This window comes from Schistocerca piceifrons, chromosome 1 (assembly GCF_021461385.2).
Source record: "Schistocerca piceifrons isolate TAMUIC-IGC-003096 chromosome 1, iqSchPice1.1, whole genome shotgun sequence".
Classification (NCBI taxonomy): Eukaryota; Metazoa; Arthropoda; class Insecta; order Orthoptera; family Acrididae; genus Schistocerca; species Schistocerca piceifrons.
This window is the reverse complement of record NC_060138.1, coordinates 342,892,588-342,917,718: the sequence shown is the minus strand read 5'-3', so window position 1 is coordinate 342,917,718 and position 25,131 is coordinate 342,892,588. Positions and strand designations below refer to the sequence as shown.

General features: G+C 44.0%; 1 pseudogene; it reads left to right on the top strand.

Moving 5' to 3' along the window:
* Nucleotides 1-24,170: 24,170 nt before the first annotated feature.
* On the top strand, nt 24,171-24,288 carry LOC124726178 (annotated as a pseudogene).
* Nucleotides 24,289-25,131: the final 843 nt, after the last annotated feature.

Sequence of the window (25,131 nt, the reverse complement as noted above, 5' to 3'; positions counted from 1 at the left end):
AATGTTGCTAGAATTTGATCTTTTCTCACATGATTTAGTAGAGGTACTAGTAGGAGGTGGTTGTATAGTTCACTGAGGGTAGGCAGTAGAGTACTTGGACAGTAAAGCTGCGGAAACACTGTATCTTCTCCTGGTTTCACGATCGCGACCGCTCCCACGTGTTTCCAGTGGTCCGGAAATTGTTGTGATCGATTGATTTCTAATTGGAGAAATCTGGCTGAATTCAGAAGGATTCGAGATCTGTGCAGTGGATTGGAAATCGTATACCACATGTAGTCAGCCCATGCTAGTAATTCTCGCCGATAATTTCCAAGAAAGGCGATAGACGATGACAGTTCAACGTCAATAACTTTAAAAGGTACAGAAACACACCGTACTTCAAGATTCCACAAAAACAAAGGCAATCCATTGGCTTCAGTCAGACCTCGCCACGCCCGTCTATTGCATTAAAAACTGTCTACAGCTAGCGAATGGTTCCGCAGTCTGATACGAAGGCTCTGTCTACCGCGCGCTAGGGCACTCTTGAAACCCCAACACTTGTCTAGAAAACAGTAAAATGACTTATCATATCCCATACATGCACATATGAATGTAGCTTCACATTCTTGTAGGCTTTACATATCGGACAAACAGCTGTGTTGATAATTAAGAATTACTGACTATTGCTTAGCGAATGTTAAACTCTTTTAATCACCACTTCCGCCTCTGTGAGCTCACAACTTGCCTTACACACCCCAGAAGGTTCCGAAAAAAAAAAGAAAACATACTCTTCTTTCAGCCAATCAGCCACAGGATCAGAACGCAATGTATTCTTGTTGGTCTTTTACTGCTTCTACTGGTAGCACTCGTCTGGAAAGTGCTACTTTCTGCTAACACATTTTGGAAGTTTATTTCTAGCAGGTGCTGGAAACTAACTGCCCATCACGAGGCAGCACTATCTGTGAAGCCCGTCTAGTAGCTTTAGAGCACAACCCTTTTTTAGGAGGATCAGGGAAAGAGCAATCCGGCAGCAACAGCCTCTTCAACGCTTAATTCACTCTTGCACTCTCTGACAGCCAAAAGAATGACCCTTTTGTACAACAAGGTCCCACAATTAAATTAATTACAACAAATATATTCTTATCATGACATACCGCTACAACATAACCACAGCGATAGATGAAAAGTTTAAATTCAGCTGTGAACTACGTAGCTGACATACACTCTAAGACAAAAAATGGCGCACCACGAAGGAATTATCCGAATGGGACGGATTCCGGTAGATGTGATGTACATGTACAAACGAACAAACGATTATAATTTCAGAAAAAAATGGGTCAAATGGTTCTGAGCACTATGGGAGTTAACATCTGAGGTTATCAGTCCCCTAGAACTTAGAACTAATTAAACCTAACTAACCTAAGGACATCACACACAGGCAGGCCCGAGCCAAGATTCGCACCTGCGACCGTAGCGGTCGCGCGGTTCCAGACTGATGAGCCTAGAACCGCACGGCCACAGCAGCCGGCATTTCAGAAAAACTGAACCATTTATTCAACAGAAAGATACTCACAAATTCAGTAAGTCAGTAAGGCGTTGGTGCACCTCTGACGCTTATGCAAGCAGTTATTCAACATGTCATTGATTGCCGGAGTTACTTGATGCCCTCGTGAGGCATATCATTCCAGATTCTGTCCAACTGACACGATAGATCCCCAAAATCCCGAGTTGGCTTGGAAGCCCTACTCTTAATGCTCCAAACCTTCTCAGTTGGGGAGAGATCCGGTGACCTTGCTGGCCTTGGTACTGTCTGGCAAACACGAAGACAAGTAGTAGAAACTCTAGCACTCCAACCGGCTTCTCTGAGCCCAACCGCACGTCTTCTCTCAAGGGCTGATATTGGCGTATATTGTTCACACACCTTCTGCGAGGCATAGTCATTGCCTAACTGAGTACGCGGAATGAAATTCGCGAAGTCTTCGTGCCTTGGCGTCGACGTGTCCCCTGTTAACTATCCTTGCCAGCTGCGAGGTGAAGTTGCGTTGCAGCGTCACACATTCATCAATCGGCCACCAAAGTTTACAGTTTTGCATTTTCCGTTGATATCCATAAGAATATAAATTTGTAACCAATATTTGCGTAACTCCTTCGTGTTGATTCATTTTCTTCCTTGGGGTGTGCAAACCGGTAGTTTTTTAGATAGCGGGCAGGCTGTTTTACCTAGGAATACTTTTCAGACTTTCCCATCTGTCCAGCCATGTAGTAGAAGTTTAATATATATTCTTATTCTATTTTCAAACGATAGTAATATCTTTATGTATGCTACAGTCTTTATCTGAAATTACGAAAATTGCTCTGGGCAAATAAAGTTATCCAAATGCGAAAAGCTGTTCCTAGGTACAACAGTGAAGTCATGTTAAGAAGAAAGTCTCAAAAATTAATTACAATTTAAAAACATTTTGATATAAAAATTATTGGTAACCAACACCAGTTTCCATATTCAAGAAAAGTAAAATTGTTAAGATGTTGAAGAAAGTCAGTTAATTTGCAAATATCGTGTATTCCATGGTAAAAGACCTCCTTCCGTTTCGAGGTACAAGATGCTGAACGACCAATGAAGTATGTCTCAATCATGTATAAGTTGGGTACCTACTTTCAAATATAATCAGAATTTTACTCACCATTAAATTCTCAGATTCCAAATACTTCTTTAAATAGGCACAAGTCCAAATGAAAACTATTGTGACTATGTTTGGTTTTAAGGCTACACTGAAGAATTAACAATAACCTTCAAATAGCTGAAATATACACTCCTGGAAATTGAAATAAGAACACCGTGAATTCATTGTCCCAGGAAGGGGAAACTTTATTGACACATTCCTGGGGTCAGATACATCACATGATCACACTGACAGAACCACAGGCACATAGACACAGGCAACAGAGCATGCACAATGTCGGCACTAGTACAGTGTATATCCACCTTTCGCAGCAATGCAGGCTGCTATTCTCCCATGGAGACGATCGTAGAGATGCTGGATGTAGTCCTCTGGAACGGCTTGCCATGCCATTTCCACCTGGCGCCTCAGTTGGACCAGCGTTCGTGCTGGACGTGCAGACCGCGTGAGACGACGCTTCATCCAGTCCCAAACATGCTCAATGGGGGACAGATCTGGAGATCTTGCTGGCCAGGGTAGTTGACTTACACCTTCTAGAGCACGTTGGGTGGCACGGGATACATGCGGACGTGCATTGTCCTGTTGGAACAGCAAGTTCCCTTGCCGGTCTAGGAATGGTAGAACGATGGGTTCGATGACGGTTTGGATGTACCGTGCACTATTCAGTGTCCCCTCGACGATCACCAGTGCTGTACGGCCAGTGTAGGAGATCGCTCCCCACACCATGATGCCGGGTGTTGGGCCTGTGTGCCTCGGTCGTATGCAGTCCTGATTGTGGCGCTCACCTGCACGGCGCCAAACACGCATACGACCATCATTGGCACCAAGGCAGAAGCGACTCTCATCGCTGAAGACGACACGTCTCCATTCGTTCCTCCATTCACGCCTGTCGCGACACCACTGGAGGCGGGCTGCACGATGTTGGGGCGTGAGCGGAAGACGGCCTAACGGTGTGCGGGACCGTAGCCCAGCTTCATGGAGACGGTTGCGAATGGTCCTCGCCGATACCCCAGGAGCAACAGTGTCCCTAATTTGCTGGGAAGTGGCGGTGCGGTCCCCTACGGCACTGCGTAGGATCCTACGGTCTTGGCGTGCATCCGTGCGTCGCTGCGGTCCGGTCCCAGGTCGACGGGCACGTGCACCTTCCGCCGACCACTGGCGACAACATCGATGTACTGTGGAGACCCCACGCCCCACGTGTTGAGCAATTCGGCGGTACGTCCACCCGGCCTCCCGCATGCCCACTATACGCCCTCGCTCAAAGTCCGTCAACTGCACATACGGTTCACGTCCACGCTGTCGCGGCATGCTACCAGTGTTAAAGACTGCGATGGAGCTCCGTATGCCACGGCAAACTGGCTGACACTGACGGCGGCGGTGCACAAATGCTGCGCAGCTAGTGCCATTCGACGGCCAACACCGCGGTTCCTGGTGTGTCCGCTGTGCCGTGCGTGTGATCATTGCTTGTACAGCCCTCTCGCAGTGTCCGGAGCAAGTATGGTGGGTCTGACACACCGGTGTCAATGTGTTCTTTTTTCCATTTCCAGGAGTGTATTATACAGCTCAAAACATGTAGAACACGTAATATTTACAAAAGGTGCACAAAACACGACTTCATGTTTTGTACCAACTAAAACAGTAGAAAATGTCTGAAAATGCTGATGGCAGTTGCTAGTGCACTTTCCTTCGTGGGATTCTAAGATCAAACCACTAGACTGAAACACCGACCAGGAAACATCGCGTGTTCCTCGGTACACTATCTCCTGGTACAACAGCCTCCCCAACTTAAATTTAAAAAAAAGGGGAAAACTATTTCACTGCAAACCGATGGTTTGTGTTATCGTTATGCATCCCCAAGCAATACTTCCATTAACAGAGAAGATGATTGCTGCTAAATGTCTGTTACACTACCGTAATTTACATTCGTGTGAACAAGCTGTTGTCCATCGTGTATTTTTTTCGGACTGGTTTAGTTCATCTTCCAGAGGAGTGCTATTCTAGTTCAATATCCATGAATTGTTTCAATCGTTCCAATTTTTGTTACCCATAGAATTTATTAAATCCGTTGCTTAATGTGCTGGGCTTCAGATTCTTTTCACAGGCCATTCTTTCCTTCCTTCTGCATGGTACCTGTCAGCTTCTGACCTTTGTTTAAGCATATATCGCAAGCTAAGAGCCGAATTTACCCATGAACGAAACAATCGTTACATTTCTTCGTAGTTAGCATTCTTGATCCCATACTGTGTTCTTGTGGAAATCGCTCCCGTAAGCTGATTTTTCCTTTTGAATATAGAATAATACCATGTGGTTATAACTAAGGTGCAGCTGCTCACAGAGGTCCAGTGTGTGCTGCTATTATGGTATGACACCGAAACTTGGAAGATATGCGAATGCGTCAATGGGGAACCGAAAAGAATTAGCTCCAATTTTGGCCACCAGGTGAAAATCTGCGCTGTGAATGCAAGAAAGACTTACAGAAATATTACGAGGGTCGTGTTTTTTTAGCCTGTGATAGAGTATAAATAAAAGACAAGTTCGCAGAAAACAATTATTTTACTACCATAAGTTTTGTACACTTCTGGTTACTTTTCAACATAATCACCGAAAAGATTGAGACATTTATCATACCTGAGGACAAGCTTTGCAATACCCTCTTCAAAAACTGTTGCTGCCAATGATTGTAAATTAGCATTAACGTTGTTTTGAAGATCTTCATTGGTTTGAAAGTGCCGCCCTCGTAGCCACGTCTTCAGGGAAAAGGTGAAAGTGGCTGCGTGCCAGGTCAGGACTGTACGGCGGATGATCGAAAAATGTCCCACTGAAATTGTTCAAGGAGCCGTTGGGTTGCGCTAGCAGTGTGTAGACAAGCGTTGTTATGGATCAACAAAATTCCTGAAGTCAGCATTCCTCTTCATTTGTTTTGAATTGCTCTCTGCCAACATCTTAAAGTTTCACAATAAGCAGCTGCATTGATAACGGTTCCAGACTGCATAAACTCTGCAAGCAACACACCTTTTTGGACCCCAAACATGGCAGCCAGAAACTTTCTGTTATTGAATGTTTGTTTGAATATTTTTGGTTTGTTTGGCGAATTTGGATGCATCCATTGTTGTGATTGGCGTTTGGTTTCCGGTGTGTCGTATTGGATCCAAGTTTCATCTTCATTAACAGTTGATTTCAAAAAATTCTCTCCTTCATTGTGATAACGGTCAAGGAAATTCAAAGCTGACACCATCCGGTGACTTTTGTGGGCGTCCGTCAACATTTTTGGAACGCAACGAGCACAAAGTTTTTTGTAGTCTAAATGTTGAGTAACAATAGAGTGTACGACAGATCTTGAAACTTCTGGAATTTCCGTAGACAAAGCAGTTATGGTGAACCTACGATTTTCTCTAACCATTCTGTCAACTCGTCAACGAGGTCGGCTGTAACAACGGACTTACGTTCTTGGCCCCCTTTATCACGCACGTCATTTCGGCCATCTTTAAACTTTCGGCGCCATTCACGCACAACACCATCAGTCATGGAGTTATCACCATACACTCGGCTCATTCTCCGATGAATTTCTGCTGCACTGTTCCCTTCTGCAGCGGTTCTAGGCGCTTCAGTCTGGAACCGCGCGATCGCTACGGTCGCAGGTTCGAATCCTGCCTCGGGCATGGATGTGTGTGATGTCCTTAGGTTAGTTAGGTTTAAGTAGTTCTAAGTTCTAGGGGACTGATGACCTCAGATGTTAAGTCCCATAGTACTCAGAGCCATTTTTGTTCCCTTCTGCTTGCAGAAACCGAATTACACTTCGTAATTCACACTTAGCAGAACCAAGAATGACGGCAGCCATGTTTACGTGGCTGTAGTGGAACACAGACTGATGCCTTGAGGTCGGCAAAAGCGGAGTGTGTAGTGCGAGAGATACGCATTGGCCTACAGCGCATGTCCACTTTCTGCCGCTCGCGTAGCTTCTGTACGAAGCGATCGGAGATTGCAAAAGAAACGGCCCTCGTATCATATGTAATGGATCAGGAACGGAATTTGGGTAGAAAAGGTCAAACAAGTGAGAAAGTAATAATGTTGATTCTATTATTAACCCTCTTGCATGAAAACAGTGGTTTCTACACAGTTACACTCATCCACAGTAGGTATTACATGTTGTACAAGGAGGTCACGATAATGTGCAGACATCACTCTACACCTGACAGGCTCTCTGAATGTATTGTCTTGAAAGAATAATGGACCAATAGTAAAGGTGTTTGTGAACTCACACCATACAGTCGCATACAGCGGGTGCAGTGGCTCTTCGTGCACAACACGTGGTTTAACAATACCCCCACCCCAAATTCGGCAGTCTGTGTATTAACAGCAACATGTAGTGTAAAATGTGCCTCGTCACTCCATAGAACATTGCCTAGCCACATGCCGTCAACTTATATCCGTGCCAGTAACCGACGAGCACATTCAGAACCTTACTGCGGATCATGAGGCTTCAGTTGCTGCACCGTCTGTATATTGTACGGGTGCCGGCGTAAAATAGAGCGCAAAGCTTTCCGACCTGTTGACCACGGTATGGACAATTCTCGTGACACTGCAAGAGGCACGTGGTGCGTGCTCAGTTGCAGCAACAGCAACCTCTTCAATAACTTCCATCATGATAGACGCCTTCCTCTTCTAGCTGCCACAGCAAGCTCACCCGTGTTTTCAACTTTCATTACCATCTTCTTTAAACGATTGAATGATGTCGGGCCTCATTGAAATTGCTGCGGTCCACATAAAGAAAATTTCACTAACAGCGCACCGTCTCTCTTCTTGATAGCCATAGTGTCGACTCACGTTGTGGCTTGTGAAATGACGGCGTGGATGTCATATCGTCATACAAACAGTGTACAGCGCCAGATATATATCTGGTGGCCAAAATTGGAACTAATTTCTTTCCAGCGTAAATCGATTCCGCGTTAACACATTAACGTATCTACCAAGTTTCGCTGCCATACGATAATTGCAGCCCTCACTGGACCTCCGTGAGTAACTGCAGTGTAACTATAATCACCCGGTAGATGCTGCGGCCAGTCAACGCAACCCTATGATCTAGCACTCTTTCTGGCGTAGCCACATTACTCAAACAATTATGTAACAGGGAATTTAATAGTCCTCAATTATGAACACATTGCTTCCTCGTAAATTTATGATGAGTGATGATCGTTTGCCGGCCGGAGTGGCCGAGCGTTTCTAGGCGCTACGGTTGCAGGTTCGAATCCTACCTCGGGCATGGATGTGTGTCATGTCCTTAGGTTGGTCAGGTTTAATTAGTTCTAACTTCTAGGGGACTGCTGACCTCAGATGTTAAGTCCCATAGTGCTCAGAGTCATTTGAACCATTTTTTTGATGATCGTTTGTGTCCCCAGACAATGCCAGACAGGTGGCCGAATTACTTCAGTGAAGTAAACATCCAGGTAGTATTACTCCTTAGCGTACACATAGAAAATGGTGCTTATTTGTCCTGCAGACTTGTAAGCTCAGACTTTGAGTTTGTCCAGCGCATCGAGTGACATGCGTACGGGGACTGTTTAACAACTTTTCTAAATCTGTTCTAAAGGACGTCTGTTGTTCTCTCGACGTCTAAACGAGGGATGGAAATCGAAGTGTTACTTACGTTTATGAGAAAAGCGATCTACTTCGTGTAATAAATACTGTATGCAGAGCGGATGTGACAATACGATGACCTTAAACGGCAGTTCGGTTGCACTGGCAGTTCTGGAAAACCACATTTAGCAATCCTGCGCCGCCAACACGCAAGCCAACACGCAACAAAACGTCAGTTTTCAGCCGCGGCCCTCACGGCGCGTGGGAGTGCAAGAGATTTTAGAGCTCGATACGACTGGCAATTCCGCACCGTAATGGAGCCCACGTCATTAGATCTGCCAGCCTGATACGCGGGCGTAGTGTGGCAGTGTCGAAATGAGTCACAGTCAGCTGTTCCGCCACTCTGCACCTGGGCAACTGCGGCTATAAATGGTGAGGTCGCTGGCACCACTGGCTGCAGCCAAAGTCCACTACACCTCCGGGTTGCTCTGGTACAGCGCACAGGCTAAAGCCGTGGGCAAGCGGACAGTGCACTGGAGCGTCGAGCGTGTCGAGTTTATGACGTCGTAGCGTGGAAAACGCACGTTGGGGAGTATTTGCGCACGTGCATAGTAGTATCTAGCATGTGAGATATTCTGAACGTGCGGTTGATCGTTAACCAGTGAGATGGAAGAACACCGCCTATGTCATATGCCCACCATCTCTCTTCAGTAGAGAGTCGCGAGATGCCACATCGGCTTTCACTTAAACCCTATATGTATATATACCGTTTCTCAGCATCAGAAAATTGAGGATCTCTTGAAAACCCGTCGTTAATTATATGATTTTTTGCAGTAAAACGACGGAAAATGTCATACTGTTGGTTAAAGAATTATTATAACGTGGGTATTATGAACGTATGCCGTCTCAAGGCAAAGGCATTGTGAGGATTCATAAGGAGCGCAGTGATCTTGATACAATTTGTTATAGTTAAGGATCGCTTAATATACACTACTGGCCATTAAAATTGCTACACCACGAAGATGACGTGCTACGGACGCGAAATTTAACCGACAGGAAGAAGATAATGTGATATGCAAGTGTTTAGCTTTTCAGAGCATTCACACAAGGTTGGCGCCGGTGACGACACCTACAACGTGTTGACATGAGGAATGTTTTCAACCGATTTCTCATACACAAACAGCAGTTGACCGGCGTTGCCTGTTGAATCGTTGTTGTGATGCCTCGTGTAAGGAGGAGAAATGCGTACCCTCACGTTTCCGACTTTGATAAAAGTCGGATTGTACCCTATCACGATTGCAGTTTATCGTATCCCGACATTGCTGCTCGCGTTGGTCGAGATCCCATGATTGTTAGCAGAATATGAAATCGGTGGGTTCAGGAAGGTAATACGGAACGCCGTGCTGGATCCCAACGGCCTCGTATCACTAGCAGTCAAGATGACAGGCATCTTATCCGCATGGCTGTAGCGGATCGTGCAGCCACGTCTCGATCCCTGAGTCAACAGATGGGGACGTTTGCAAGACAACAACCATCAACACGAACAGTTCGACGCCGTTTGCAGCAGCATGGACTGTCAGCGCGGAGACCGTGGCGGCCAGAGGTGGTTGTTCTGGGTACTGAATTCTCAGGATCTATGCACCCAAATTGCGTGAAAATGTCATCACATATCAGTTCTAGTATAATATATTTGTCCAATGAATACCCGTTTATCAGCTGTATTTCTTCTTGGTGTAGCAATTTTAACAGCCAGTAGTGTAAATTAAAGGTTTCAAGAGACGCAGAGATGGATTGTATGGTCATATAACTAGGCTTCGGACTTTTAGGTTCTAAAAATCTTAAATTAGGTACATAAAATAAGTTCTATCACTCACAAAAATAAGTTGTAAAAATAAAAAAATAGGTGACCAAAATCTGACTTTTTATTGTCTAGAAAGATAAATAGATTGACAAAAATCGACATTATTTTACTGTCCATGTCCATAATTACAAAATGGCTCTGAGCAATATGGGACTCAACATCTTAGGTCATAAGTCCCCCATAATTACAGTCATATTAAATAACTGGGGTTGCTCCCTGTCTATATGTCATACTACTACCACAGGGTAGGGCAAATAAAGGTAGTTCGGGGTGAGTGGATATGATTCAACATGAATGTATGCATATAACCACACCCCAACAAGATGGAGCAACTACCGATACAGCCGGCCGAACATTGAAGCACATTTACACAGTCTTCACACTGATAGAGTTGTTAGCAGAGGTCAGTCGTCGCGGCCCTAGTTGGCCACCATAGTCAGCTGATCTGTCAGTGTGCGATTACTTTGCGTGGGGAGCTCTCAAGTCTAAAGCGTATCGCAACAGCCATTATAGTCTTTAAAAACTGCACCGGGACATTTCGGATGAGGCTGCAGCAATTCCAGCAGTCCAGCTTCGATACGCCTTCAGTAACTTGCTGACCAGGGCCGGAAAGTGCCAAGAGATGAATGGTTGTCACTTTCAATATCTACTATAGTCTTGTTAGTACTGTATTTCCTTTCCTCCGGCGTGTTTCTATGTACCTGGAACTCTGTTCTCCGGGCCACTTTTATTTTTCCACCTTGTATAACGTGCATCTTGCAGGGTCACAGCCTTATCCTTCACTTCTTCACAGGAACAAAGTTCACCCATCTCCATCATGTGAAGCCTACCCAACTGAGATTGTGGACTTCAACCGTGTGATATTACGGTGTTCACGTTATGACACAACGCCGCAAGTTTCTGAGCTTAGTAAATCCCCAACGTAAATCTGTGACGGACCTGTTTCGGCTTCTGTCTACAACGAACTATGTCAGTATTGCGCCGTTTCTGCAAGAAGCGTATAGCCAGTTATAAGTCATACACAAAGGATCCAGCGTGAGAAGCTGTGATATATGTTGAGTGTGTGAGTGTACAAACTGTACCACGAAGTTTAACTGGTATTAATGTAACTTGTAAAGTCTATGGTGTATATATGATACTGTATACTAAATCTGTAATTACTCAGTTCTCTGGCTAAATGGTTAACGTCAAAGGCCAATAAATAAATTAAGAAAATCTTAACTGTCCAATTCTGGCATTGCATTCAGTGAGCCCATATACAAGGTGCATATCGGACATTTCTTCATCAATAAGTTTGTCAACACTGCTGTGGATCACTATCAACGTACGAGTAATGCTGCCGGAAAATCAAACCCGAAACGGGACCGAGTAGCACTGAATGCAAGATTGAAGGTGACGAGTAAAGCTAGCAGTACTGGGACTGAATGGTACAGTTTTGTTTCCAAACAAGACCTGCAGCGTATACCACGGACATATTCACTGTTGTGTAGGTATTTTCAGTGCAATGCAGAAACAAAGATCAATGGGTTTAAGAAAACAAACGAAAAGCATTTACTCTGTAACGACCCACTGTGGACCACGGCTCTCTTATACTAAAATACACAGAATATATCTCTGAACAACCTTTCACATTTTGTCGATAGAGCTCAGGTTTACGCTGTATGTACTGCAGACAACAACAACGTTACTGTATTTGCCTGTAGATCTGGCTAAGTGAAGGCAGCGTGGTAATAATGAAGGCAAACTACTGTGTAACAACACCAGCACGATGTGATTTGCCTGTTTGTGCATACCCCCTCCGTAAATCGTCCGTAAGTTCAGCATGTGACTGCGTCACGAGAAGTCGCTTCAGTGACATGAGAGGAGAATCGTAACAGGAAGTTATTCGAAGCGGGTTTCTCCGCTGTTCCTGTAGACTGTCCAGTAAAATGTCACGGCTGCCTTTGTGGACGCCGTGCATGCATAATCTTGAGCGCGGAATCACTGTAATCTCCTTCAGCATCGCTGTCCATAAGTACACGTCATCCGTTTCACAATAGTTTGCGAGATAGTACCATAACAGGAAAACAAGTTCTAAAATTAATCATCCTTGATTACAGCATTACAGCAGTGGTGTTCTCTATAGTGCCTTTGTTGTCCAATCCTTGTATTTTGGCCTAGGTTTCTGAATTTTCTTCTTTTACCTGTATCTTTGTGCCGCATCGGGCAGGGGTGTCTGCATAGTTAGCAAAGAATTTGACACCGTTAGTTCAAGGGATGGTTGGATCCCTTCGCGACTCCAAACCATTGCCTCCAAGAACGGAATACGTGTACCCCAGCTGTTTGCGAGTAGTGTTACTCACGTGAAAGTGAGGGAAAGTTTTCTAAATGTTTACGAATCGTGTAACTGAGGTGGGGCTTGGGTGCCAGACCGGTATTCACATAGAGGGATGTGGGAAACTGCCTAAAAGCAACACATTAGCCCTCATCATCATCCACCGGGCGGATTCGATACGGTGCCAGCGAGCATACCTTCCCGTCACGGAAGTGGCGCTTTAACACATACGGCTGACTGGGAGGGTTTGGCCTCGATTTATGTGGACCTGAACATCAGTGAAAAGAAGAAGCTATAATGTGGAATGTGCCACTGTATCGCCGGGAGACCTGGACTGTGGAGACGAAGGAAAGAAAACAACTGAATTATTCTGAGAAGTGGAGGAGTATCTTGAAAATCAAATGGACTGATATGACCATAAATGACACAATTGTAAACAAAGAGTTCATATTATCGGTCATCAACTGGAACAATAATAAAAGGTTATGGCAGTGGCAAAAGACTAAGGGGAAGATTTCTACTGAAATACATTGGTCGAATTGTAAAAGATGTAGGCTGCAAGTCCTACAGAGAAATGAATAAATAAAAGCTTCTTGAAGACTCGAGATCTGCTGCTAACCATATTAGCGGCCGCCAAACCTAGGATAAAGTAATAAAGGAGGAATTAAAATGGTTTTTACTTCTGCTAGCTCTTTGTCTGTGTTAAATGGGCCAAGTCACCTCGTGGATCGTATTATCATTTGAATAATATGTTCTATATGAACTATCTCGCTGGAGATTAGTGTGGTTTTAGCAAGTATAATTACACATTATGAATTCTCTGTTACCGATGAGTATCGACATTCTCAATTGGATGTGAAGAAGCTTACCTAAATTATGTTAACCAAAATTCCATATTCCATAGATTGCTGTTTGTATTTCATATGATCAAGATAATTTCGAATTATTTGAAGCAAATATGTAACTTTATATTTACAAACATTTTAAATACATTTCAGTTAAGTGAAACATTGTCTTCGGCAGCGATGGAAATCATTTAAACTTCTTTGCCTCAGATGTATCTGTGTTCTTGTTGTTTGCAATTGGCGGGAAGAGTAATTGTAGGAAAGAGCTTGTGGAGCCTTTTGTGAGAAGAAGACATGTTTTGTGCAGACGTAACAAACAGTTAGAACTTTGTAGATTATATATTTTGTCAGCAACCTCCCACATTTTGTCGACAGAGCTCAGGTTCACGCCATATATACTGCAGACAACAATAACGTTACTTCTTACATTTGAGAAATCAGTAGATATAATCAAGAAACTGCTTTCATGTGGGGGTTGCTGAATCCTCGAACTTAACAATCGTGGAACTAGTACCATTTCTTCGTACAAGCAAACCCTGCGGACAATGTCATACTCCTGAGAAGAGACAACGAAGCCAACATCGAGAGAAATAATTATTTACTATATTAATAGCTTAATACTGCGTGCACGCCGTTTCATTGTAGTCTATAAACGACCAACATCCGCGTAGTGGATGAACCATTGTATAAATGTTGCTGAAAGAGGCGTGTTACGCTAATTACCTTTTGGTTTGATCGTTGAACAGCAAACAAGTGTTCTCTTTTTCATTCGAATGCATACTAATATCAGTTTGATACCAGAAACTCAGTGTATGAAAACCTTATGTGTGATAAAAAGCGAGAAATGTCTTCAGTGACCGGTAAGTTACACACCACATTTTAAACAGTGTGCGTATGCAGCCGTGTCACGCAGATACACAAACATTGGTACAGGAACAGTTGAAACACAACTGATTCATTGTTAGTTTGCCCAAGGACAAAGGACGAAAAACGTTCCGTAGTTGGTTTGTGTGTAGTGAAGCTCTGAAACCTACTGGAATTCGTAGCATAATGAATGGATAATTTAGCACATGAGTAACTCTATGAAAGGAGTTTGAAGGTCATAAAAGGTGTGCCTCTTTGTTTGATGTTCATCGTCCGGATCAAACGCATTGCAGTATGGTGCCCCATCTGCTCTGCTGCCTCTGATGAAGTCATCGAGGTGGCCGACTAACACAAGCCAATACTACGATTACAAACATTACTCACAGTCCAGAACACCACATTGTGCCTGATGTCTTTAGGTTACATACAGTCTCTCCAAGATGTGAGCAGAGCAGTTGATCCTTGAACTGAAACAACGACTTATTAATATATATGAACAACTTTTGCAGCGCATTGCATGAGAATGTTGATTCTCTCCTTGCAAGAATCATCAGCAGCAACCAAAACTGGGTTTATTCCCACCAGCCAAAATCGATGAGATCGAGTTAAGAACGCGTAGGTCCTCTTCATAAAAACGAAAGAAGTTTATAACACAACCATTAGTATGGTTATGCAGGCTCTCTTGAACTAATACGCTTCAGAAGGGAGCACTCTCACTGGTATTTCATATTTAGTCATTCTAAAAATTTATTCTCTACCTACAGTCAAACAGAAACGATGTGGCTTTTTGTCGGCGGGTGTTCTAATGCAACTGGGTCATGTTCGGCCCCATACAAGCAGAAACGGAAATTCCCGCTTAAACATTCCCAAATGGAAACCTAACATCTACAATGGACAGAAATCTGAAAGAGTCCGCCCTGAAAGTTGAGCACAGATTTAAATGTGTTGTCTTAAAGATAGTACAAGAAAAATCGTCATGAGGAAACTAGTATGATAAAAAGCTTCGTACCCTTGAAATTTAACAGCGTAATTTCTTGCTAGTATTAGGAATAAAATACTGGAAACGTGAAAAAGTGTCCTTCAGGTATTGTGATGGTCGACAAGCAGAAACACCGTACCAATCTCATGTGGATGTAGCATTGTTAAGCGCTGCTCAAAACAAAGAGACTATTGTATGAAGAACAAAGTGACAGTAAAGCGTATAACCACTGTACGTGATGCACTCAAAATACGTCTTTCAACATCGTGTTGGCGTCAGTAATTTCTACTTTTTGTCCAGTTATTTTCACTTTTTGCTTCTGCCTTAACCTTCATCTACGCCTACACTTGGCAAGCTACGTGACGTCGCTTGGCGATGGGTACTTCTGGTACCACTAACTGATTCCACCTTAACTGTTTCATCTTCGACTGCCGCGCGAGATAAATGCATGTTGATGAACCTCTACATTGCCACTAACCTCTCAAATTTTCTGGTCTTGGAACGTACTCCCTCGGACTCTCAATAGTTAGCCTCTCCGTGACACACAATGCCTCTCTTGTAGCGTCTGTCGCTGGAGTTACACTACTGGCCATTAAAATTGCTACACCAAGAAGAAGACGTGCTACAGACTGGAAATTTAACCGACAGGAAGAAGATGCTGTCATATGCAAATGATTAGCTTTTCAGAGCATTCACACAAGGTTGGCGCCGGTGGCGACATCTACAACGTGCTTACATGAGGAAAGTTTCCAAACGATTTCTCATACACAAACTGCACTTGACCGGCGTCGCCTGGTGAAACGTTGTTGTGATGCCTCGTGTAAGGAGGAGAAACGCGTACCATCACGTTTCCGACTTTGATAGAGGTCGGATTGTAGCCTATTGCGATTGCGGTCTATCGTATCGCGACATTGCTGCTCGCGTTGGTCGAGATCCAATGACTGTTAGTAGAATATGGAATCGGTGGGTTCAGGAAGGTAATTTTGGAACACCGTGCTGTATCCCAATGGCCTCGTATCACTAGCAGTCGAGATGACAGGCATCTTATCCGCATGGCTGTAACGGATCGTGCAGCCACGTATCGATCCCTGAGTCAACAGATGGGGACGTTTGCAAGCCAACAACCATCTACACGAAAAGTTCGACGCCGTTTGCAGCAGCATGGACTATCAGCTCGGAGACCACGGCTGCGGTTACCCTTGACGATGCATCACAGACAGGAGTGCCTGCGATGGTGTACTCAACGACGAAGCAGGGTGCACGAATGGCAAAACGTCATTTTTTTCGCATGAATCCAGGTTCTGTTTACAGCATCATGGTGGTCGCATCCGTTTTTGGCGACACCGCGGTGGACGGACATTGGAAGCGTGTATTCGTCATCGCCATACTGGCGTCTCACCCGGAGTGATGGTATGAGTTGTCATTGGTTACACGTCTCGGTCGCCTCTTGTTCGCATTGACGGCACTTTGAACAGTGGACGTTACATTTCAGATGTGTTTACCCGTGGCTCTACCATTCATTCGATCCCTGCGAAACCCTACATTTCTGCAGGATAATGCACGACCGCATGTTTCAGGTCCCGTACGGGCCTTTCTGGATACAGAAAATGTTCGACTGCTGCCATGGCCAGCACATTCTCCAGATATCTCACCAACTGAAAACGTCTGGTCAATGGTGGCCGAGCAACTGGCTCGTCACAATGCGCCAGTCACTAATCTTGATGAACTGTGGTATCGTGTTGAAGCTGCATGGGCAGCTGTACCTGTACACGGCATCCAAGCTATGTTTGACTCAATGCCCAGGCGTATCAAGGCCGTTATTACGGCCAGGGGTGGTTGTTCTGGGTACTGATTTCTAAGGATCTATGCACCCAAACTGCGTGAAAATGTTATCACGTGTGAGTTCTAGTATAATATATTTGTCCAACGAATACCCGTTTATCATCTACATTTCTTCTTGGTGTAGCAATTTTACAAAAACAGACATAATGTCTTATGGGATAACAGCAATCAGTGATTTTATAATGTTACTTAAAATCCGTCTTAATTGCAATTTTTTTTTATTCATATGACCGGTTTCGGTTCATTCAGAACCATCTTCAGATCTGTAAAAATAATGATACTAATTTACTATTTCACGGAAGCAAATCTTTTTCATCCTATCTAATCAACATCAGATGTACCAGAACGTACCTGATATTTCAGTTACAGGAGTAACCCGTCCAAATCCAGCAACTTTCACATGCTACGTCACATAAAATTGGTTGGCAGAGTGTACGTCATTTATATTAATTATAACACTATAACCGACAGGTGGCGTCTGGTACATTTGTTACATTCCATTTGCACATACTGTATTCAGTAGATCTTTTTTATATTAAAAATACTTAATTAAAATATGTAGATGTCAAGGTTAAAATCAGTACTTGTCAAAATTAAAAAACAGTAAAATTATCATTTTTATACGATCTAAAAAGCATAGGGCGATTTATATATCTATGGTGCTGGTGTGAACTTGTTTTCCTCTACGGTCTGCTTCCGTGGTTCCCGCCATTTCGGTATTGTGCTGCGGTCCGCTCAGTCGTCTGATGTCCATCGCCGCGGGCAAGAGGGCCGCACAGGAGGGCCCCGTCAACGACGCCAGGCGCTGCGCGCGTCTTCCGGCTTCTCCACCGCGCACCATCTCTCATCCCTCGGCCTGGATCTCCACACGCAACAGTTGTCATCTTAGTAGGGCGTCATAAATGCTAAAATAGGCGTTATGATGGAATTCGCTTTGCTCGTTGAGGATTAAATCCGGTTCTTTATTTTTGTGGGTGTATATTTCAATCTCTTCCAATATGTTAAGAAATCGTCCCTTATGAGCTCTATGCAGGATGTCTAAATTGTGTTCAATGTTCGTGACTGAGGGCTTTGCCGCAGCCATATGCGCCCCAAAAGCTGTTTTGTTTTGAGAGTACATGTGCTCCCTGAATCTGGTTTCAAAGTTCCTACCAGTCTGCCCTATATATTATTTACAGCAGTCATCAAGTGTTTTGTAAGTCACTTCTTTTGTGGGTGAATTACATTTCCTTTAGCTTGTCCCTATGAACCTATCTGGCATCTGCATTTCCTACTATTTGCTTTATGTCATCATTCCGCATGGTTACTCCTAGATATTTTACGGCAGTTACTGTTTCCAGCAATTTGTCATCAATAGCGTAGTTATGCAGTAGTGGATTTCTTCTTCTTTCAGGATCAACTGTCAGAGGCTGCACCATTCATCAATCCTCTGCAGGTCATTCTACAAATCGCCGTAGTCTTCTTGCAGACAGCACACCATCTGCGAACAGTCTTAGAGTGTTTCCGACATTATCTACTAAATGCTCCAGATGTACTGTAAACAATAACTGTCCTATCACAATTTCCTGAGGTACTCACCTTTACATCTGTCGATTCTTTTCCGTCCAGAGCGACGTATTGAGTTCTAATTGCAAAGAACTCTTTAAACCAGACGTAAATCAGGTCCGATACCAAACGACAGTACGGGATGGTGTCAAATTCATTCCTGAAGTCAGGGAACACGGCACCTACCTAAGTACCGTTGTCAACAGCACTAAAGATCTCATGGAGGAACAAAACGAGCTGAGCTTCGTCAGCTCTCTGTTTGCGGGATCATGTTGCCTTTTACTGAGAAGACTTTTATTCTCCGCAAACGTCATAATGTTTTTGTTGTGGTCTTCAGTCCGAAGACTGGTTTGATACAGTTCTCCACGCTGTTCTATAGTGCGCAAGCCTTTTCATTTCCGAATTACTACTGCAACTTACATCCTTTTGGCCGGCCGCAGTGGCCGAGCGCTTCTAGACACTTCAGTCCGGAACCGCGCGACTGCTACGGTTGCAGGTTCGAATCCTGCCTCGGGCATGGGTGTGTGTCACGTCCTTAGGTTAGTTAGATTTAAGTAGTTCTAAGTCTAGGGGACTGATGACCTGAGAAGTTAAGTCCCATAGTGCTCAGAGCCATTTGAACCATTTGAACAGCCTTTTGAATCTGCTTGCTGTATTCATTTCTTGGTCGACGATTTTTGCGCCCCATACTTCCCTACAGTACTAAACTAATGATCCCTTGATGACTCTGAATGTGTCCCATCAATCGATCTCTTCCTCTAGGTAAGTGGTGCCGTCAATTCCTTTTCTCTCCAATTCTGTTCAGTGCTTCCTCATGTGAACTACCGATATAATCTTCACCATCCTTCTGTAGTACCACATTTCGAAAATATCGATTCTCTTGTCGTCTAAACTGCTTATCATCCATCTTTCACTTCCATACATGGCTACACACAATACAAATACTTTCAGAAGTACTTCATACTAACAAATTTCTCTTCTTTAGAAATGCTTTTCTTACTATTGCTTTTCTACATTTTATATCCTCTCTACTTTGAGGAAAACTCGTCTATTACTTTAAGTATCTCATTTCCTGTTCTAATTCCCTCAGCATCACCTTATTTAATTAAACTACATTCCATTATCCTCAGTTTGCTTTTGTTGGTGTTCATCTTATATCCTCTTTACAATACACTGTCCGTTCCGTTCAGCTGCTCTTCCAAGTCCTTTGATACCTCTGACAGAATTACTGTCCTTCTCCCTGAACTTTAAGTCCTTCTCTAAATTTTTCTTTGTCTTTCTATACTGCTTGCTCACAATACGCATTGAATAACATTTGGGATAAGCTACAACCCTGTCTCACTCCCTTCCAATCACTGCTTCCTTTTCATGGCCCTGGACTCTTACAACTGCCGTATGGATTCTGTACAAGTTTTAAATGGCCTTTCGCTCCCTGTATTCTACCCCTGCTACCTTCGGAATTTCGAAGAGAGTATTCCAGTCAACAACGTCAAAAGTTTCTCTAAGTATACAAATGCTGTAAATGTAGGTTTGCCTTTCCTTAACCTACCTTTTAAGATAAGTCGTAGGGTCACTATTACCTCGCGTATGCCCACATTTCTGCGCCATCCAAACTGATCTTCCCCGAAGTCGGCATCTACCATCTTTTCCACTTTTCTCCAAGGAATTCATGCTAGTATTTTGCAACTATGATTTATTAAGCTGATAGTTCGGTAATATTCACGCCTGTCAGCACCTGCTATCTTTGTAACTGGAACTACAACATTCTTCTTGAAGTCTGAGGGTATTTTACCTGTCTCATACATCTTGCACACCAGATGGAAGAGTTTTGTAGTGTCTGGCTCTTCCTATGCTATCAGTAGGTCTGACGGAATGTCGTTACTCCCTGGCCTTGTTTCGAGCTAGATCTCTAAGAGCTTTGTCAAATTCTTCTTGCAGTGTCATATCTCCCTTCTCATCTTCATCTACGTCCACTTCCCTTGCCTTCAAGTTCATCTCTCTTGTATAGACCTTTTATATTCCCCTTCCATCTCTCAGCTTTCCCTTCTTTGCTAAGGACTGAGTTTCCATATAACCTCTTGGTATTCATAGGGTTGCTTCTCTTTTCCCTGAAGGCCTCTTTAATTTTTCAGTGTGCGTTATTTATCTTTCCCCTAGGGAAACATGCTTCTAAATCTTTATATTTGTCCTCTAACTATTCCTGCTTCGTCATTTTGCACTTCCTGTCAATCTCATTTTTTAGACGTTCGTATTCCGTTTCCTCTGAGTCATTTACTGCATTTTTAAATTTTCTCCTTTCATCAATAAGTTCAATATCTCTAGTGTTATCCAAGTATTTCTACTAGGTCTTGTCTTTTTACCTATTTGATCGTCATCTGCTTTCACCATTTTATCTCTCAAAGCTACCCATTCCTCTTCTACTGTAATCCTTTCACCTGTTCAAGTCAGTCAATGCCCAATGCTTCCTGGGAAACTCTCGGCAATCCCTGGTTCTTTCAACTTATTCAGACCCTGTCTCCTTAATTCTTTATCTTTTCGCAATTTCTTTAGTTTTAATCTACAGTTAATAGCCAACAAATTGTGATCAGAGTCCAATGCTGGCCCTGGAGATGTCTGACAATTTAAAATCTCCTTCCGAAATATTTGTTTTACCATTATGTAGTCAATCTGAAACTTACCGGTTTCTCTGAGTCTCTTCCACGTATACAGCCATCTTTCATGATTCTTAAACCAAGTGTCAGCGATTATTAAATTACGCACTGTGCAAAATTCTACTGGGCAGCTTCCTCCTTCACCCGGTCCATATTCACATAGAATTTTTCCTTCTCTTCCTATTCCTACTATAGAATTCCAGTTCTCCAACACAGTTGATTTTTTCTCCCTCTCAACTATCTGAATAATTTTTTTTATCACATCATACATTTCTTCAGTTTTTTCATCATCTGAAGAGCTAGTTAGCTTGTAGTACTGTGGTGCGTATGGGCTTTGTGTATATATTGGCTACGATAATGTGTTCACTATACTCTTCACAGTAGCCTACCCGCATTTCTATTTTCTTATTCATTATTAAACCTACTCCTCCATCACCCGTATTTGATTTTGTATTTATAGCCCAATATTCACCTCACCAGTAATCCTGTTCCTCCCCCCAACGGCTTCACTAATTCCCACTACATCTGACTTTAACGTATCCGTTTCACTTTTTAAATTTTTTAACCATCTGCCGGTTTATGGCATCTAACATTTCACGTCCAAACCCGTAGAGTGCCAGTTTTGCTGGTCATAATAACGACATCCTCCTGAGTAGCCCCCACCTGGAGATTCGAGTGGGAGCAAATTTACCTCCGGAATATTTTAGCTAAAAGGATGCCATCATCATTCAACCATTAAGTAGAGCTGCATGCCCTCGGGGAAATTACGGCTGTGGTTTCTCCTTACTTATAGCCGTTCGCAGTACCGGCACAGCAAGGCCGTTTAATTTAACGTTACAAGACGAGATGAGTCAGCCATCCAGACTGTCGCCCTGCAGCTACTGAAAATGCTGCTGATTCTCTTCAGGAACCATACATTTGTATGGCCTCTCAACAGATACCCCTCTGATGTAGTTGCACCTACGTTATGGTTATCCGTACCGCTGATGCACGCAAGCCACCCCATCAACAGCATGATCCATGGTTCACGTGTAGGAACGCCATAATACGTAAGCATAAAACATGTTTCGTAATTCTGCAACAGACTGGCGTCAGCGCTATAGACCTATGATTATTTTCACCTGTCCTACGATCCTTCTTGAAAACTGGAGTGACTTGCGCTTTTTTTTGGGTCGCTAGGTACCCTTCGTTGTTCCAGTGATCTACACTATGTGATCAAAAGTGTCGGGACACCTGGCTGAAAATGACTAACAAGTTCATGGCACCCTCCATCGGTAATGCTGGAATTCAGTAGTGTGTTGGCCCACCCTTAGCCTTGATGACAGCTTCCACTCTCGCAGGCATACGTTAAACCAGGTGCTGGAAGATTTCTTGTGAATTTGCAGCCCGTTCTTCACGGAGTGCTGTACTAAGGAGAGGTATCGATGTCGGTCGGTGAGGCCCGGCACGAAGTCGGCGTTCCAAAATATCCCTAAGGTGTTTCATAGAATTCAGGGCAGGAGTCTCTGCAGGCCAGTCCATTACAGGGATGTTTTTGTCGTGTAACCACTCTGCCACAGGTCGATCGTGGTGAAAGATGCAATCGCCATCCCCGATATGCTCTTCAACAGTGGGAAGCAAGGAGGCGCTTAAAACATCAATGTAGGCCTGTGCTGTGTTAGTACCACGCAAAACTACAAGGGGTGCAAGCCCCCACCATGAAAAATACGACCACGCCATAACGCCACCGCGTCCGAATTTTACTGTTGACACTACACACGCTGGCAGATGACGTTCACCGGTCATTCGCCATACCCACACCCTGCCATCGGTTCGACACATTTTGTACCGTGATTCATCACTCCACAGAACGTTTTTCCACTGTTCAATCGTCCAATGTTAACCCTCCTTACACCAAGCGAGGCGTCATTTGGCATTTACCGGCGTGATGAGCAGCCGCTCGACCATGAAATCCAAGATTCCTAACCTACCGCTTAACTGTCATAGTACTTGCAGTGGATCCTGTTGCAGTTTGGAATTCTATGTCATCGTCTGGATAGATGTCTGCCTATTACACATTACGATCCTCTTCAACTGCCGGCGGTCTCTGTCAGTCAACATACGAGGTCGGCCTGTACGCTTTTGTGCTGTGCGTGCTCCTTCACGTTTCCACTTCACTATCACATCGGAAACAGTGGACCTAGGGACGTTTAGGAGTGTGGAAATCTCGCGTACAGACCTATGACACAAATGACACCCAATCATCTGACCACGTTTGAAGTCCGTGAGTTCTGCGAAGCGCCCCATTCTGCTCTCTCACGATGTGTAATGACTACTGAGGTCGCTGATATGGAGTATCTGGCAGTAGGTAACAGCACAATGCACCTAATGTGAAAAAGTATATTTTTGGGAGCCTCTGGATACTTTTGATCACATAGTGTACGATAGACTGCTGCTAGAAGGGGAACAAGTTCTTTCGCATAATCTCTGTAGAACCATACAGGTGTCTCATTTTATAAGCCTTTTGACTATTAAGCAATTATAGTTGCTTTTTTTCCGCGGTCATTTATTTCAGTGCCTGCCATTTCGACGTACGTAGGATGATTGAAAGAAGAGACCGTATTACGATCTTCCGCAGTGAAACAGTCTCGCAAACCCGAATTCAGCATTTCGCCTTTTCTCTGTCATCTTCCATTTTGGTGTCAATATCGTCACTGAGTGACTGAATAGATGATTTCTAACCACGTACTGATTTTACATATGACCAAAATTTCTTGCTGTTTGCAGCCAAACCGGATGGCAAAATCTAGGTTCCGACGTGCCTTAAATTTGTGGTAAACCATCTTCGTTTAAGTAGCATTTTTCTAACACGGCCATTAAACCACGGAGTTTCTTTCCATCCCTTAAAGCCTAGTTCGAAAAGTACTTGCCTAAGACGTATCGAACGATGCTTTTCAATTTGAAACATTTGTGCTCTACGATTTCTCCCTCAGCTCTGAATATGTGATGTTGACTACCCTGATACTCAACAATTTGTATCCTGCTACTTTTGTTCAGGGGGCAACGGCCTTGCCGCAGTGGATACACCGGTTCCCGTGAGATCACCGAAGTTAAGCGCTGTCGGGCGTGGCCGGCACTTGGATGGGTCACCATCCAGGCCGCCATGTGCTGTTGCCATTTTTCGGGGTGCACTCAGCCTCGTGATGCCAATTGAGGAGCTACTCGACCGAATAGTAGCGGCTCCGGTCAAAGAAAACCATCATAACGACCGGGAGAGCGGTGTGCTGACCACACGCCCCTCCTATCCGCATCCTCATCTGAGGATGACACGGCGGTCGGATGGTCCCGATGGGCCACTTGTGGCTTGAAGACGGAGTGCTTTTACTTTTGTTAAGCAATAATATTTTCCTACCTTTCTTAACAGTTCACCGCAGTCAATAATGCTGTCACAACTAATGAAACCGTAAACTATAAAAGCTTTCTGCAAACAATTCACTTAATCGTCCAGGTTCAAAAATGGTTCAAATGGCTCTGAGCACTATGGGACTTAACTTCTGAAGTCATCAGTCCCCTAGAACTTAGAACTACTTAAACCTAACTAACCTAAGGACATCACACACAACCATGCCCGAGGCAGGATTCGAACCTGCGACCGTAGCGATTGCGCGGTTCCGGACTGAAGCGCCTAGAACCGCTGGGCCACAGCGGCCGGCAATCATCCAGGAATATCCATGTCCTCTGCCCCGTATTTCATAGTCCTAATATGTAAAGAGGCGTGAAACGGTCAGTGTAGTGATGTCTCAAAGCCAAAAAGACCTAAGACATTATCGACATGCGATATAAGCAGTGTTCAAAGCAACGTGATATAGAGGTAGACTAATTCATAATTCTACAGAACCAACAGTGAGATAGCCAACAGCCTTGCCGCAGTGGTAACACCGGTTCCTGTCACATCACCGAAGTTATGCACTGTCGGGCTGGGCTAGCACTTGGATGAGTGACGGTCGGGATCGGCCGAGC